Genomic DNA, 14408 nt, shown 5'->3' on the forward strand with positions numbered 1-14408 from the left:
GTTAGTCTGAATAACTGACTAGCTACAGAATTGTCCCTAAAATCACTTCAGTAATAAATGAAATTGCTTACATAAACCGGCTTGAACTAAAAAGCTGTATTCTTCAGCTTTGTTGAGACAATAGAAACTGGATTTAGATGTCATTCTTTATGGATAAGTGTACAAAATGTTGTAAAGTTGATGTTTGCTGAAGAAAAAAATAACAAAAAACTGTGGCATCCATATTTCATTTACAGCAATTCCTGTGGCTGAAAATATTGGACCAAGAGAGCAAACAATGATACAGTCATGGCATTAGTTTTGTGCAGTGTAAAAGAGCCAGGATAGCTTTACAGTTTGCGATATACTTTTAGAGCCATTACAGAATGGACTTCAGTTGCACACTTCCTCTTCTAATGATCCTCTTGGGTTTTATCCTTTTCATAAAACAAAACAAAACTGCAATATTCTACAGTGGTAGCCACAGATTATACCACTTGCTATAATGAAGTGCTATGTTTGGATCTATTGCTGCATAATAATCATATCGTTAGACGGTCTAGGACCATTCAGGTGGATGCTATCTGGAAGGTGAATTACATAAAAAGTATGGCTTTGATTGAATAAATTTAAATGCCTACATAGAACTGGTTGGAAATAGGGTTTTTCCGCCCTCAGAAAAATTTTTTGTCCATATAAACCCACGCACCACCATAGCCTCAAACTGAAAACTTGTAAGTGTTCTGGTGAAAAACTGAACATTTTTTAGGAAAACAGACATTTCTAAGAAAAGTTAGTTTAATCAAAAACTCATTTTTTGTTTAAAAAACAAGTTTTGATGGAAAGTTTTGACCATCTCTAGGCCTATTTACTTAATCTGTATAGCAAAAGCATTTTATTGATATACATACTTTCTGAACTCAACAGCATTTTATTGTGCTTTTATAGTAACAATTGTTTCATTGTGTTTGGAAAAGTAGCTCTAACCTAATAAAAGAAATGTCCTTTATGGGTGAAGAATTGAACATCTACAGCTCAGGGGTTGGCCGTAGATAATGACATCTATTTATTTATTACAGAATCAGTGGACTGTAAGCTTTCCCAAAAGAGCCTAAGCAGATGCATTGTCATCAGATCTGACCCTACTGATGGGATGTAAGATCTTTTGTCCTTAGTGCACTAGCATTGGATATGAGGCCTTCTTAAGCAAATGTTAGAAATATATCATTTGTACGCTGAGGTTTAAGCACCAAAGGTGAAATCTTCATCTCAGCTCAATCAGTGGGAGTTTTGCCATTAAATTGCAGTGAGACCAAGATTTGACTCCAATTTTTTTCACCTATAAAGAAAGATCATAGGCTGGACACAACCAAGTTCTCTGAAATGAAGGCTGTACAGGTATGTTTTCTTGAATGTGTTCTGAAGGTCAGTCTGTGATTTGCTACTCACTACTGAGTAATACAAAGAGCTGTGAAACTAATATGAAAAGATTTCATTTTACCTTTTAACAACAAGAAGGCCAGTGTATCATCGAAAACACAATAAATATCATCCCCAAGGTGTAATGTGCTTGTACTTTCCTGAATTTGAGATTATATTTTAGATCTTCTATGATTTAGTCCAGAGCTCCTGGACTGTATTACAAATGTCTTATAAAACTCCAAAGCTCTGGGCAGCCTTGATATATATATTTAAAAAAACACATGGATATATAGATGTACTGTATGTTCCCATGTAAATATTTTAAAATACAGGGTTCCAATTCTTACTTCATGTTCAGTGCCTCCCTGATATAATCTTCCAGTTCCCAGGCAGGGTGTGGAGTTGAGTGGCAGTGTACCTGCTTTGGGACTGATCCAATATATTTAGAAGGACTCTTCCATTGGCTTAATGGGCATTAGATCAGATCCTGTGGCTCCAATCCAGCAAAGCACTTCAACATATGGTTTAAGCGTGTGAGTAGGGTAAGCATAAGGGCATTACTGGAGCAAGGTCTATGTAACCACTCCTGAGTAGGTAGGGCATTGCCTCCTCAAAATATGCCCAGGCCTCATAGATTCACAGCCCAGGCAGGTCATGTAGCTCTGTAAGACCCCATGTCTTAGAGGCCCAAGAGCCCAATACTTGATAGAGAGAGAGAACCAATTTCAATGAAAGAATAGGCATTTTGTGGTGGCCATGACTGTGCAGCCACATGCAGCTACTACTAAAATCCATGGAATTGTCATGAGCAATTACAGTCAATACATTATGAAGATAGGTGTGATATTTTATTTGAGTTTAGATCCCTAGATTTTTCTTTTCTTTTCTGTGAGTTACATTGTTTGGCTAGGGTGCAACAAGGGAAGAGTCAATCAAAACAAAATTTACTAAAAATTGTAATGACTGAAAAGAAGCTAAGGGTCATAGTGGAAGTCTGTTTTAGGAGATAAATAAGTTTAAAGGCCATTTGACTTGCTGGCTGGCTGTCCAGAGAGGGGAGAAAGATGAGGTGCAGTCTGGCTGGCCCTCGGGGACAGACTGTAAAGCCAAGACCAGTTTGTCCAGGACGGGCAGAAAGTGAATAATAAAAGTATGTATGGGAGTTGGTGTTAGCCTGGGGAGAGAGGAAGGGAAAACCTGCTGTGTGACAGCTGGGAGGATGTCTGAGACACTGAAACATGAGATGAGGGAACTTTGATGGATCCATATCCTGATTGTCACTCAGGAATAGATGGATCTGATTCCTTCTTGGAGCATCCTGAAAACTTCTAGAGCCACTTTGATTTTCCTCCGCTTCAAAAGATGTCTCTAATTTCACCATTCAACAGACTATGAACTAGCTCCTCAGCCAAGCTCTAGCAGCCTTGTAGTACTGCAGCTGAGCTTGGGAAACCTCCCAGAATTATCCACTGTTAGCAGCTCACTATTTTGAACCACTAAGAGCATTTTTATTTTATTGACTGTGTCTCTGTGTACCTGCATTTTTTTTCTGAATAAAGCACAATGTATCTATTGGCACATGATATGCACATTTTTATCAATATATGTTTTATGTCTATATGTTTTATGTAAGACTTTTGTGATCTCATGTTATATGCTTATCTATATCTTCATAAAAAGGGATGGGCTAGTTTCCTTGCTTATATGGTGGAAGAAATGCCACTATTTTATTTTAAAAAAGAGAAAAAAAAACCTAATACAGTAGGAGCTCACCCTGAAAATATCAATTTGTTGAAGTGTGGTGGCAAACATAGTCATATATGTAATACAATTTTTGCCCTGTACTCATTCAGTCTGGGACTACATTAACAGGTGACAGTTTTACATACTTTTGCCAGTGATTTATAAAGTTTGCTGGCTGATTTAGCAGAGTGCTAGAAAGCATTGTTGTTAGACCAAGTAAAAGAATCATAAAATGATAATGAATGTTATGAAACATCATGAATATTTCCTTTGGGGTCTTTCTCTGGTGCCTCTTTAGTTTTTTGTGAGGTCTGGAAGCATACTGCGTATAAATCTGCCTGAAGGCAGAACTACTTGAACTTCAAAGAGATGGGGGGTAGATGATTGTTGGTCAAATGCACCCTACTTTTACCAATCTCTAGATAAATGCTATGTCCCAGTTAAGCATTGTCTGGGGAGCAAGGAAATATCAAGTAGTCATGGGTAATGGTAGAGTCCATGCACAGCAGCAAACATGTATCTCAAATTTTTTCACTGTTATAGCAGTACCTGATGTAAAAAAATTCTTAGTGTTTATTTTTTAAAACCCTGCTTTCTTTACCTATAATTTCTTAAAGCTCTGGGTTTTTTGTAAGCCTGGGGATAAGCTGCCTTCGAAAGAGACATGCTGAGCTATACACACTGCATCATGTTCCAACAAGTATTTTATGTGCTGGCCGGAACGATGCAAATTCAAATTACACATTTATTACACGGGATGCTTATCTGGTAAATTTAAAATAAAGGCTATAAGAATGGTTTTCATCTTCACTCTTACAATGGATAGTGTGTATATATTTTATTTCCACACTATACGACAATAAATTATATATTAATCTTCAATTAATTACGCATTATTGCTAAATTTCTGATTATCAAATATTTCAAGTTTGGGAGTGCAACGGTATATTCAGAAAACTAAACAAAGCAACATGAGGAGATAAATCTTTTATTTAAGCAATTTTCACTATTCTTGATCCAACTCTGCCTCCTGATCTGTGATTGTAATATATGTTTGCTATTCTGGAGCACTTTTGATCTCATCTTGTGTTCGACTTTTATTCCTTTTGGTTTTAAAAAAAATGCTAAGTCGCTAGAATTAAGTTTCAGGGGTTTGGTACTTTATGAAAAATAAAAGAGCAAGGAAGGTATATTATTTATTTATCTTATTTGTATTTTCGTAGCACCTGGGGTCCAAGTCCATAACTGGGGTCCCAGTGTGCTAGGTGTTATATAAACACAGAACAAACAGACACTCCCTTCCCCAGAGAGTTTCCAATCTAAGTATAAGACGAGATCCAACAGATGGATACAGACAGACCAATGAGGGAGTAAAAGGAAACAAGGAGACATTACTGGTAAGCATTATAGGCTCTGGTCTGAACACTCTAGCAATCTAGACATTGTCAAGTTTGTTGTAGGTTTGGTAGCGCTAAAGCAGCGAAACATCAAATGTATGGGTTAGCAACTATCAGTGTCACTAGTATCACCATGTCAAAAAATGAAACTTTGCACCGTTGCCATACATAAAAGAAGTTGCTTACAATTTGGAATAGCTGCAAACAAACACTTAAGACTGAAGGTGAGGGGACTAAGTAAATGTCCAAGAAATCCTCCATGAACATTTCTCCCACTTAGTTAATGTGCATGGGAGGAAGTTGAGTACCATTTCCACTGTTTGATGCCTGTGTGAGACTCCCTGAAGAGTTCTTTTATTTGGCTTATGTTGCTTTTTTAGTGTAAGCCTATGGGATCACAAACTCAATTTTGTTTCTTATGCTAGCCAGGATGAATCTGTATAAGTAGGATCAAAAGTCACTATTTCCACTATGTTGGAATGAATCTCTGCTGATATAAATTGGTACAAATGTGAAAATGGCTTTTTATAAAACTGTAAAGCTTTGCATACTTGTTGTCACTTTGAGTTGGAAGCTATCATTTGTGAAGGGAGGCAATTCAGTATTAAAATCACTATAGCATGCATAATTTAGGACAAAATTCTACTTTCTGCTCTACATGGAGACTCATTGATGTCCCATGGGGGTTTCAAGCAGATAGTGGAAAAAAGAATGTCCACATTAGAGCTGGGAAAGTAATGCCAAATAAGCAAATTAACAAAACAGTATAATTGAGTATAATTATCCTGATTAAATCCATTTTTGTATCTGAAGTTATGAATATTGGCTATGTATCTGTGTCTCCAACATGTGTTTTCTTCCTGGATAATATTCTTTAGATAGCTGTCTAGCCTTGATGCAGATCTATGTGTTGATGGGCCATTAAGAACACTCAGTAGTTCACAACGGGCAACTGACGAAATTCATTTCCAGTAAACCTTTACTGTGGATGTCTTTGAAATAATATGATCAACAGCTGCCCTGTGAGTCAGCAAAGCATGTAAGGACATGTGACCCTGAACTGCATCTTGGCCCAGTAACTTTCTATGCACCTGGGCTGTGGGCTTTGTTTGGGTCAGTAAATTGCCATGCACATGGCAGAGGACATAAAAGACACTGCAGACACCTGAATTTTGCCTTTTCTTGCTCTAATTCTCTGGACTGTGGATTTACTACTAAAAAGGAGCATCTTGAACTATGGAAAGAGGGCCTTTCAATCTTTTGGAGGTTTTTTTGTTTTGTTTTGTTTTGTTTTGTTTTTTTGGGGGGGGGTGTTGTTTGTTTGTTTTTTGGGGGTTTTTGGGGGGGGTTTTTTGTCACAGAATAAAATTCCAGGAATTTATTGCCATATGTATGTTTTCCTCTATGTAACTTATCTTACAATAGTCAAAGTGACACCATCTGGTTTAATTTCTTCCAAAGACCATTTTACAGTGGGCGTGTAAAGCATTCAGCAGCAGTTACAAAATTACCAGAGAGACTTTTGCAAGCCAGCGGTGTATTCCATCACTGCTACAAACCTGATAAAGACTTTGCAATCATTTTTAGGTATATGATCTATCAACTGTTTATAAACTCTCTTCTTTCCTTTTATTAATAAGTCTTCAGTTAGTTTATTAAGGATTGGCTGACAGCATGATATTTCAGTAAGATCTGAGATTCATACTGACCTGGGGATAAATGTCTGATCTTTTGGTATTAGTAAGAACCTCACATATGATTAATTAGGTTTTCAGTATCCCCTCACCATATTAGCTCTGGTTGTCTGAACAGGAGCCAAGGGCTGGAATTCCTAAAGGGGACTGTGCTTGACTTCTTGTTAACCAGTAAGGTGATACCGAAGTTCTTTGTTACTGGTTTGGTGAATCTAATTATGGAATAAACCACCAGAGTAGGGGGACTGTCTGCCCTATTTCTTGCAGTCTGCCCTGAGTGTGACATTCTCATTGTGGTCCATCCCAGGCACCCAGTCACACTGGGTATGTAGGCAAGTGGCTTTCGGTGCTGCTGTGGCTTCGCTGCAATTGTTATTTGAATTAGCTATATCAAAGTATGTGCATATATGCTGCAGTCACACTTCTGAATGTAGTGTAGACCTATCCAAAGACCTGGTCTACACGACACAGTTTTGTATTGATTTTAACTATTTTGGTTATGGCACATAACCTATGGGAATAAACTATACCTGTATAAGCATTTTTATTCCAGTATAACTGTGTCCACACTAGAAGGGTTGTGCCATTTTAATGATAATCAGCATTGTTGAAGTGGTCCAATGTTTGTGTAGTCAAACCCTAAGTGACACTGTTCATTTTTGAATATCGAAAATTAAATAGCAATGCACAGAATAAATTAAATTTGTGCAAATTTTCAATGAATAGTTTTGAAGAAATATATTTGAGGCAATTGTGATCTCACTCCAAAAATGGAGATAGATGCAAATAGAGTATTTGTATGGATTGTTTGCTTAGTTCTAGTTTGGCGTCCAGATCTGTTGTGCAAATCAGAGAGAGAGACAGAGACAGAGAGAGATGCTATCTTAGTGAATTTGACTTATGTTTAAAATTTATTTGGCTCTTGATTATTAAAAAATTAATATTTATCATTACATTAATTCAGATTGTGGTATGTACAACATATAGCACATTGACCACATGACATCAATTTATGTGCTGAATAATTTTAAGTATTTCCCTCAAATAACATAAGCAGAAATATCATTACTTTTAGGTTGTCATAATATTCTAGTTATTTCATTCATTGTTAGCTTCTTGACATGAAACTGTTTTTCAAATATGAAAATCTTGTTCAAATAAGGTTAGATGATAGAATCCTGTATTATTTTATAATGTATCATAATAATAAAAGTATATAATAATGCCAGTAATTTGTTTTCTAACCTGTGCTAGCCTGCATGGCAAAGGACTCTTGCAGGAAAAAGAATTAGTTGATATTTTTATATATATATATATTTTTTCTATCATTTTGCTTGACTACAAAGAATAATCTTGCTGATAATACAGATGCAGCAAACACAGAACCATTAAATTGACAGTGTGATTTATCCCACTTCACACTGCTTTATAAGCAAAATGTATCACTCTTGTGAGCTTTCTTCTGCTTAAAGAATTGTAAGAAATATCTCTTACCATTACTTTTATGGATAAAACGGAGCATACCATCTTAATTCATTCTTCACCCAGAGTATTTTGTCACAGCATGCTTGTGATTGGGATTCTGATCACCCAGTATAAAACTCTGAGAGTGAGAGGCTTTAGCTACTCATCTGTTATTCCTCAAGAAGCAATGCTCTGCAAACCATCTATTTTCTTACTGAATCTTGAATGTAACAGCAAAGAGCTGGTCACCAGAGAGTCAAACTCTGGCAAACAAGCACCCCATGCCTCACTTGGAGATACCCAAGCATTTATTGCCATTTGCCTGTTAGGTTTGAAATGAAATGCAGCTTGCAAGCAACTATTCTCTACTATATATTAATATATGTGTCTGATTCAGTATTTGTTGTTGTTCTACTGATTTTTGTTAAACAATATAAACCAAAGCAAAATCTACTGGAGCCATATATAAGCAGCAAATCTAAGAGCTTTTTTTTTTTTTTTTTTTTCCCCTGAATTGATTTTAAATGTTACTCAAACTAACTAAGGCCCTGTCTACTATGCTTTTTACCATCTACCTTCTGTAAGCCATTAGAGATGCAGTTGGTTCTCACCATAGTTTGTTGTCATGCACAATGTGGTTAATGCATGGTTAATGGCAGCTAATTGAGTATGATCTTTGCCAACAGCTTAGATTGGTACATGTCTGTCTTCTTTTAACTGAGTCCTAACACCTGAGTTTTTCGTACTGTGCAGATGGGACCCCTTAACTATGTCAGCCAGTCCCACTTTCACCCTGCTGTGTGTGATAGGACAACCCAGAGCTGTTGGTGCCTGTAGTGAAGTGGTGTGACTTCCCTCCAACCCAGAGGGGATGGAGTCACCCCACCCTGCCCAAGTGGGTGGAGATAGACCAACCTCATCCTTCCCACCGGAAGTGGTTGGGCAGGACAGGAAGTATAAAAGGCAGAGCCCCCAGCTTATTAGGGGCTGAGACAGCAAGGGAGGTGGACGCATTTGGCTTGCTTCAGGCTACTGCCTTTGCCAACGTGTACAGATGCATCTTGCCCCCTGATGAGGCCATGCCTACAGGGGAACTGCCAGGACTGCCAATGGCCACCTACTCCAGGGTCACCAAGGATGGTCCATGGACCCCAACTACTGCCATCACTGATGCCCCCCGAACTGCAATGCCTGCCAAAAACTTTGTGTCTGCTGGGACTGCCACTGGCTATCTACCCCAGGGTCACTGAAGACACCCCATGGGCCCAAGTATACACTATGTAAGGGGAGGAAATAGCCCGGGGATGGCCGACCACCATTTGGCTGTGTTGGGGCCTGCGCCTCGGTCACCACGTTACAGTGGGACTCCCTGCTGACCCAGTCCCACTCCCTCACTGTTAAGGCTCTCTGCTTTTCCTGTCCACACTGTCCAGGTTCTGCTGGAGTGATGGCTTATCAGAATACATTAGTAGGATCAGTAGTAGTAAATCTTTACTTGCAAATGGGTTGTCAGACAAGAGCTTAACAAACATATTTCAAATTTTTAAAATATGTTTTCAACCATATGAGAGTAGGAGTGGGACATGAGAAGAAATTCATGTTGCTACATTTTAGATTTCTCTGATACAGTAAATAAAAAATGTGAGTCTTGACTCTGCCACATTAATAAATATCTGTTACACAAGGGTTGGCTTAGCTTGGTGGTAGTGTTTTATTTGCTTGCTGTAGGGTGTAATGATCCATGGGTCTAGAACCCAAGGCTGTGGGACCCTAGGTGATTAATGCTGCCATGTTATCACTGGGGAGCCAGATAAAGCAGCACCCAATAATTACTGGAGGATTAAGAACCACAGCAAATTCCGTCAATAGCTAGGATCAGGGTCAATAGCATTGTGCAGACATCCTGCCATACAATGCTGGTTAATAGGCTATGATAGGAGTAGCAAGGAAGGGTCCTTTTCTCTTCATTTCTGTAAGTGACAGCTTTATAATATGTGTACAGTAGGGCAATTAATCTTTTTTGTATATACAGTGGTAGGATACAATTCTCTTAACACTTGTAGGTCTTTCAAATTTCAATTGCAGGCTGCATTTGTTTTGCAGTCTAAAATGTTTTGTGTGATGTGGCATCACAGATGCCACATTATTAATTCATAGTGCCATAACTGTACACAGTACTTGGCAAAACAAGCCGACTACAAGGTGCTTAGCCCAATGTGTTTGCAGTCTAACTGACACATACCACCCCATCATTCAAATCCAGAAGCCATGGAAATGTTATGGGAGATATCTATGCAAGAGGGCTTTGCAGACTTCATACCCAGATCTGATCTTCCCTCGTGTCCAGGTATTGTAGCTTTATTCTGGCCCATCTCTAGTCTTATGAGAAGTAGAGAGGGTCCAGAGGCATAAGAAGAGTGAAGATGGACATGCTAAATATAAGGTGATGGTGGGTAAAATTTTTAAAAACGCTTAAGTGACGTAATGAGCCCAAAGTTGCTGGCATCTCTGCTAGCAAAACTCTTGAGACAAAAGTTTAAAGAGACCCCTGATTTTTTTTTTTTACATTCCACAATACTTGGATGCTCAGTTTGGGTGCTTGATTTGCAGAGGTGCTGAGCATCTACAGTTCAGCTGAGAGCAGTTGGAATTTGGGGTGCTCAGCAACTCTAAAAATTGGGCCTTATCTGTCTCCCATTGGACACCCAAAATCAGTAGCCTCTTTTGGAAATATAAGTTTTAGGGAACAGGTGTCCAGAATCCAGTTACAAGCATACTCTATAAATATCTAGACAGAATAGAGTCCAAATACTTTATAAATAAATTTAAAAAAAAAAATTCTGAACGTTAAGTTCCAGTTCAGATTCAGTGCTTCAGGTTGAAAACACTGCTACTGTGAACACAAATGGAGTTACATGTGCTTATGCCAGAAGTTACTTTGGCCCCTGATCTCCATGAAATCACAATTCCTTTCCTGGCATGCTCAATTGAACTTCATCTTCCTAAGGCAGATAAATCTGGTACCTTGTAGATAGTAAATACCAGGGCACTTCTCAGAAAATCAAGGGTTTGTTCTGGTGTCCTTCCCTTATGGAAAAGTCCTATAGAATTTAATAGGGATGGAACCAATAATTTAATAAGATTCTGTACCTAAAATCCTATATCACTGAACACAGTTGTCTCTGCTGAAAAATTATATAAGAATTTAAGAAAAAATAATGGAAAGGAAATCATCTGATTGTCCGTTCAAATTCTATGCACTTTTTGAACCAGATTATAGAATTCTATAGCAGGGATAAAATTCCCTGTTCGTTATGTAGAATGGCTTTTTAAAAACCTCTCGTAAGGATACCGTTTTCTATTAAATTTTATAGGACTGCTTCACAAGGTTTGGACAATACTTTCCCATCCCCACTGTTATGCAGCATGCTGCATGCTGCTTGATTGCTACCCTTTACCCCCAATGTGAACAGATTCAGTGGAGTTCTGTGTGTATAGCGGTGGAGTATTCTGAGAGCCTTCAAGCTGAAACAGGCTATATAAATGTAAGATTATCATGTGGTTCTTTGCCACATTTATTCATTGACTTTGTTGTTTTCCAATTATCAATGCTGTTGTTGGTTTGTGATAGGCAGCAACATATAGTACCTAATCCGATATAACATGCCTCAAATAGTAAGGTAAAATCAATTAAAGTGGATACTTGCTGCTTTCAGTTTTGATAATTTTAACCTAAAAGTGCTGGTTAGAATCAGCAGCCTGAGCTGCCAATGGGCATGTTATCCGTGAAATGTAGCTATTGCCTTTCTACAAAGGTCTTAGGGTAAAGGTACAGAGCTCCACAATAAGGGCTGATATTTCATAGTGTGTTCCAGTAAGACTAATCCAATAATTGATTATTCAGAAGTATGGTCACTGAAAAGGAGAGATAGAATAGAGCCTCAAAAGTAAAAAGAGAAGGATGGTCCAGTGGCAAAGGTACTAGCCTGGGACTTGAGAGACACACAGTCCATTCCCTACTCCACCACAGACTCCTTTGTGTGACACTGGGTAGGTCACTTGGTCTCTCATTTCCCCATCTGTAAAATGGAGATAATACTAGTTCCCTACTTTACAGGGATGTAGCGAGGTACTCAAGCTATGATAAAAGGATCCATTATAATACTGAAGAAGATGGCTGGAACTGAAAGAAAATTCTTGGTTCTGAACATCCCCAACTTTGAGGAGATATTTGAAATCCAAAGTTTGGGGTGTTCAGTATCTGGGTCCCAATTTTGCATCTTGGACCATATCTATTAAAAAGTAAACCAAGAACAGAGCAAAACAATAGACATATATGCAGATAATAGAAAATGTAATAACATAAGGACCCAAAAGACCAAATTCAGATTATATAAAATATTTACTGAAATCTATTGCATGTTAAGAAACGTGGAATATGTTGGAACTATTCAAAAATATACTAGCAGTATAAATATACTTGCTTTTACATGTACAGCTCTCTTGGCTATCTTGTATAATCAGGGCATAGTGCATTTAAGCTGTCTTGCCTAATATTAGAGTACATTGTAGAGAGACAGTAAGGTGCAAAGGCAAAATCTTTTCTGGTTGCAATTTAATTTTCTGTGGTGATGACAAATCAGTGCCTCTTAACATCTGGATTCCCTCATGAAATGTGTGTGGGAGGGATGGGGGAGTTTAAAGAGAATAAGGCAATAGGTATATTCTCCACTTTACTGCTTTTTATTTAATATCTTGAATTATTAAAAAGACAGGTGCTGTTTGGTATATAGCTTCCATTGTTCTATGAACCATCAACTAGCATAAAGAGCAATGTGTTGACAGATACCTTGGCCATGAATTACAATTACCAGGGTAGGACTGTGAAGATAGAATATGAGTGAACTGCATGATATTTATAGCCAGAGTGAGGAAAAAACTACACATACATGACAGCAATATAAACCAGCATTAATTATTTTGGAATCAATTCCTTTTTAAAGAATAGGTGCCCCATATCACAATTTAAGGGGAAAAACTTTGTTATAACAGAGCACCTATTAAGAGACTGAGTGCCTCAAGAGAGGGTTATTGGGTTATGGAGCTTTTAACCTCTAGGTCACTGGTTTGAATCCATCCCAGAACATGGTAATGACTGGACCTGAGCCAAAAATCTCTGATCCCGACGTTTATGTTTCAAAAGCTAGCAAGACTAGGTAATCCTTTAAAACGCTAACCTTAAAACCATCTGCTTTTCTGTATTTTTCTATAGGACCAAAAAGAGTTGTCCCACCAAGGTAGTACTACACAGCGTCAGCTGGCCAGACAGTGTTTCTGCTACAAAATGGAAGTTCTAATCCACACTGAAGGTTACAATCATAACTGCTAACCATAAAACAAAAAGGAAGCCATAAATTGTCATATTCCCCAAACCATCAGTTATTGTTGTCAATAAATGTTCTGGCAGTAATTGGCTAACCTGCATGTGGCGCTTTTACCTCACGGTAATTTTTATATTTGGAATAACATTTTATTACATTTTGAGTACAGGCAGATAATAGAATTAACTGCACATTGTAACACTGTACCATTGTACTGTTAGAGATCTGACTCTTTTAAAAGTTAAATACTGAAATGATGAGAAGGGGAGAAATGGAAAAGGGTTTAATTTAAATGAAAAGAGAGAATGTGGAAGAATGACAGCAAGGCAACAATTATCAGCCTAGGGTCCCAATCTCTTTGCATTTCTAATGTACCTATCACCATGGTATGTAGGTGCTATGTACACTAAACACACAAAAATCTCATCTGATTCTGTCTGCAAACATACACTAACTTTCTGCTTATTCCATGTTATAAACACCACTTAGATTATAATCCTCATCCAGGAGGACATGTCTGGCCATTTTGCTTTACAGCTGATCAGCATTAGCTGACACTGAGTCTAGATGCAAATAGATCTAGAAGGGCTTTCCTCATCTTCATATAATGATTTAACCTAACTGGAATCCAAGCTAGCCTAAGCACAAAGTCCCTGGGAAGGATGTTTGCAAATCCAAGTTGTTAGTTAGAAAAGGTACATGCTCTATGACCAGGGCTGCACAAAGCACAAAATCAAGTGTGATAAAGATAAGCTACATCCTGTGATTTACATAGAAATAAGGTAAGCAAGGTGTGTGTGCATATATACCATCTTAAAAGAGTTACTGGTGCCTTAATTCAAATGTATCCTGTTCCCTACCTGCCACTGTTTTATGAACTGTAATAAGTACATTCTCCTATGACAGAGCCTATAAAACTATAAAACTCTGTTATCAAAGGTGGTGTGATGGGGACAGGAGTGGATTGGCAAGCCATATGGTAGATTGTCATTGTTTGCTCTGCACAGTGCTCCACACAATCTGTATGTTTTATTTGACTGAAGGGTAACTGCAGGGTTGCAGTTTATTTTGCCCCATATACTTCTAGTGTAGAGTATTCAGTATTACTTTGTGTCCCTTTCAGGAAAATTAAAGCCTAACTAAGGCATGACATCTTTTTGTCTAATTTTTCATATGTCATTATTCTAATAGTTATATTGGATCAAATCCTGTCCCTTGTATGGAAGGAATGGGATTAAAATGACATATTCAGCATACATATTGCTGATGTATGATCCCAGCCAGGTAATGTGCACATTTAAAGTGAAGAGAAAGACCCATGCAAATAC

The 14408-nt window shown here is 37.9% G+C and overlaps 1 long non-coding RNA gene across 1 annotated transcript in view; it reads left to right on the forward strand.

Moving 5' to 3' along the window:
- LOC137154143 (uncharacterized) overlaps window positions 1-13122 on the forward strand; it is a 70035-nt gene extending 56913 nt beyond the window's left edge. The window contains exon 5 of the long non-coding RNA XR_010920105.1: window positions 12972-13122. This is a non-coding gene — a long non-coding RNA (uncharacterized lncRNA). The remainder of the gene's footprint in view (window positions 1-12971) is intronic.
- The last annotated feature ends 1286 nt before the right edge of the window (window positions 13123-14408 follow it).

This window comes from Emydura macquarii, unplaced genomic scaffold, assembly GCF_026122565.2.
Source record: "Emydura macquarii macquarii isolate MOO-44397 ecotype Brisbane River unplaced genomic scaffold, CSIRO-AGI_Emac_v2 contig_1253, whole genome shotgun sequence".
NCBI lineage: Eukaryota > Metazoa > Chordata > Testudines > Chelidae > Emydura > Emydura macquarii.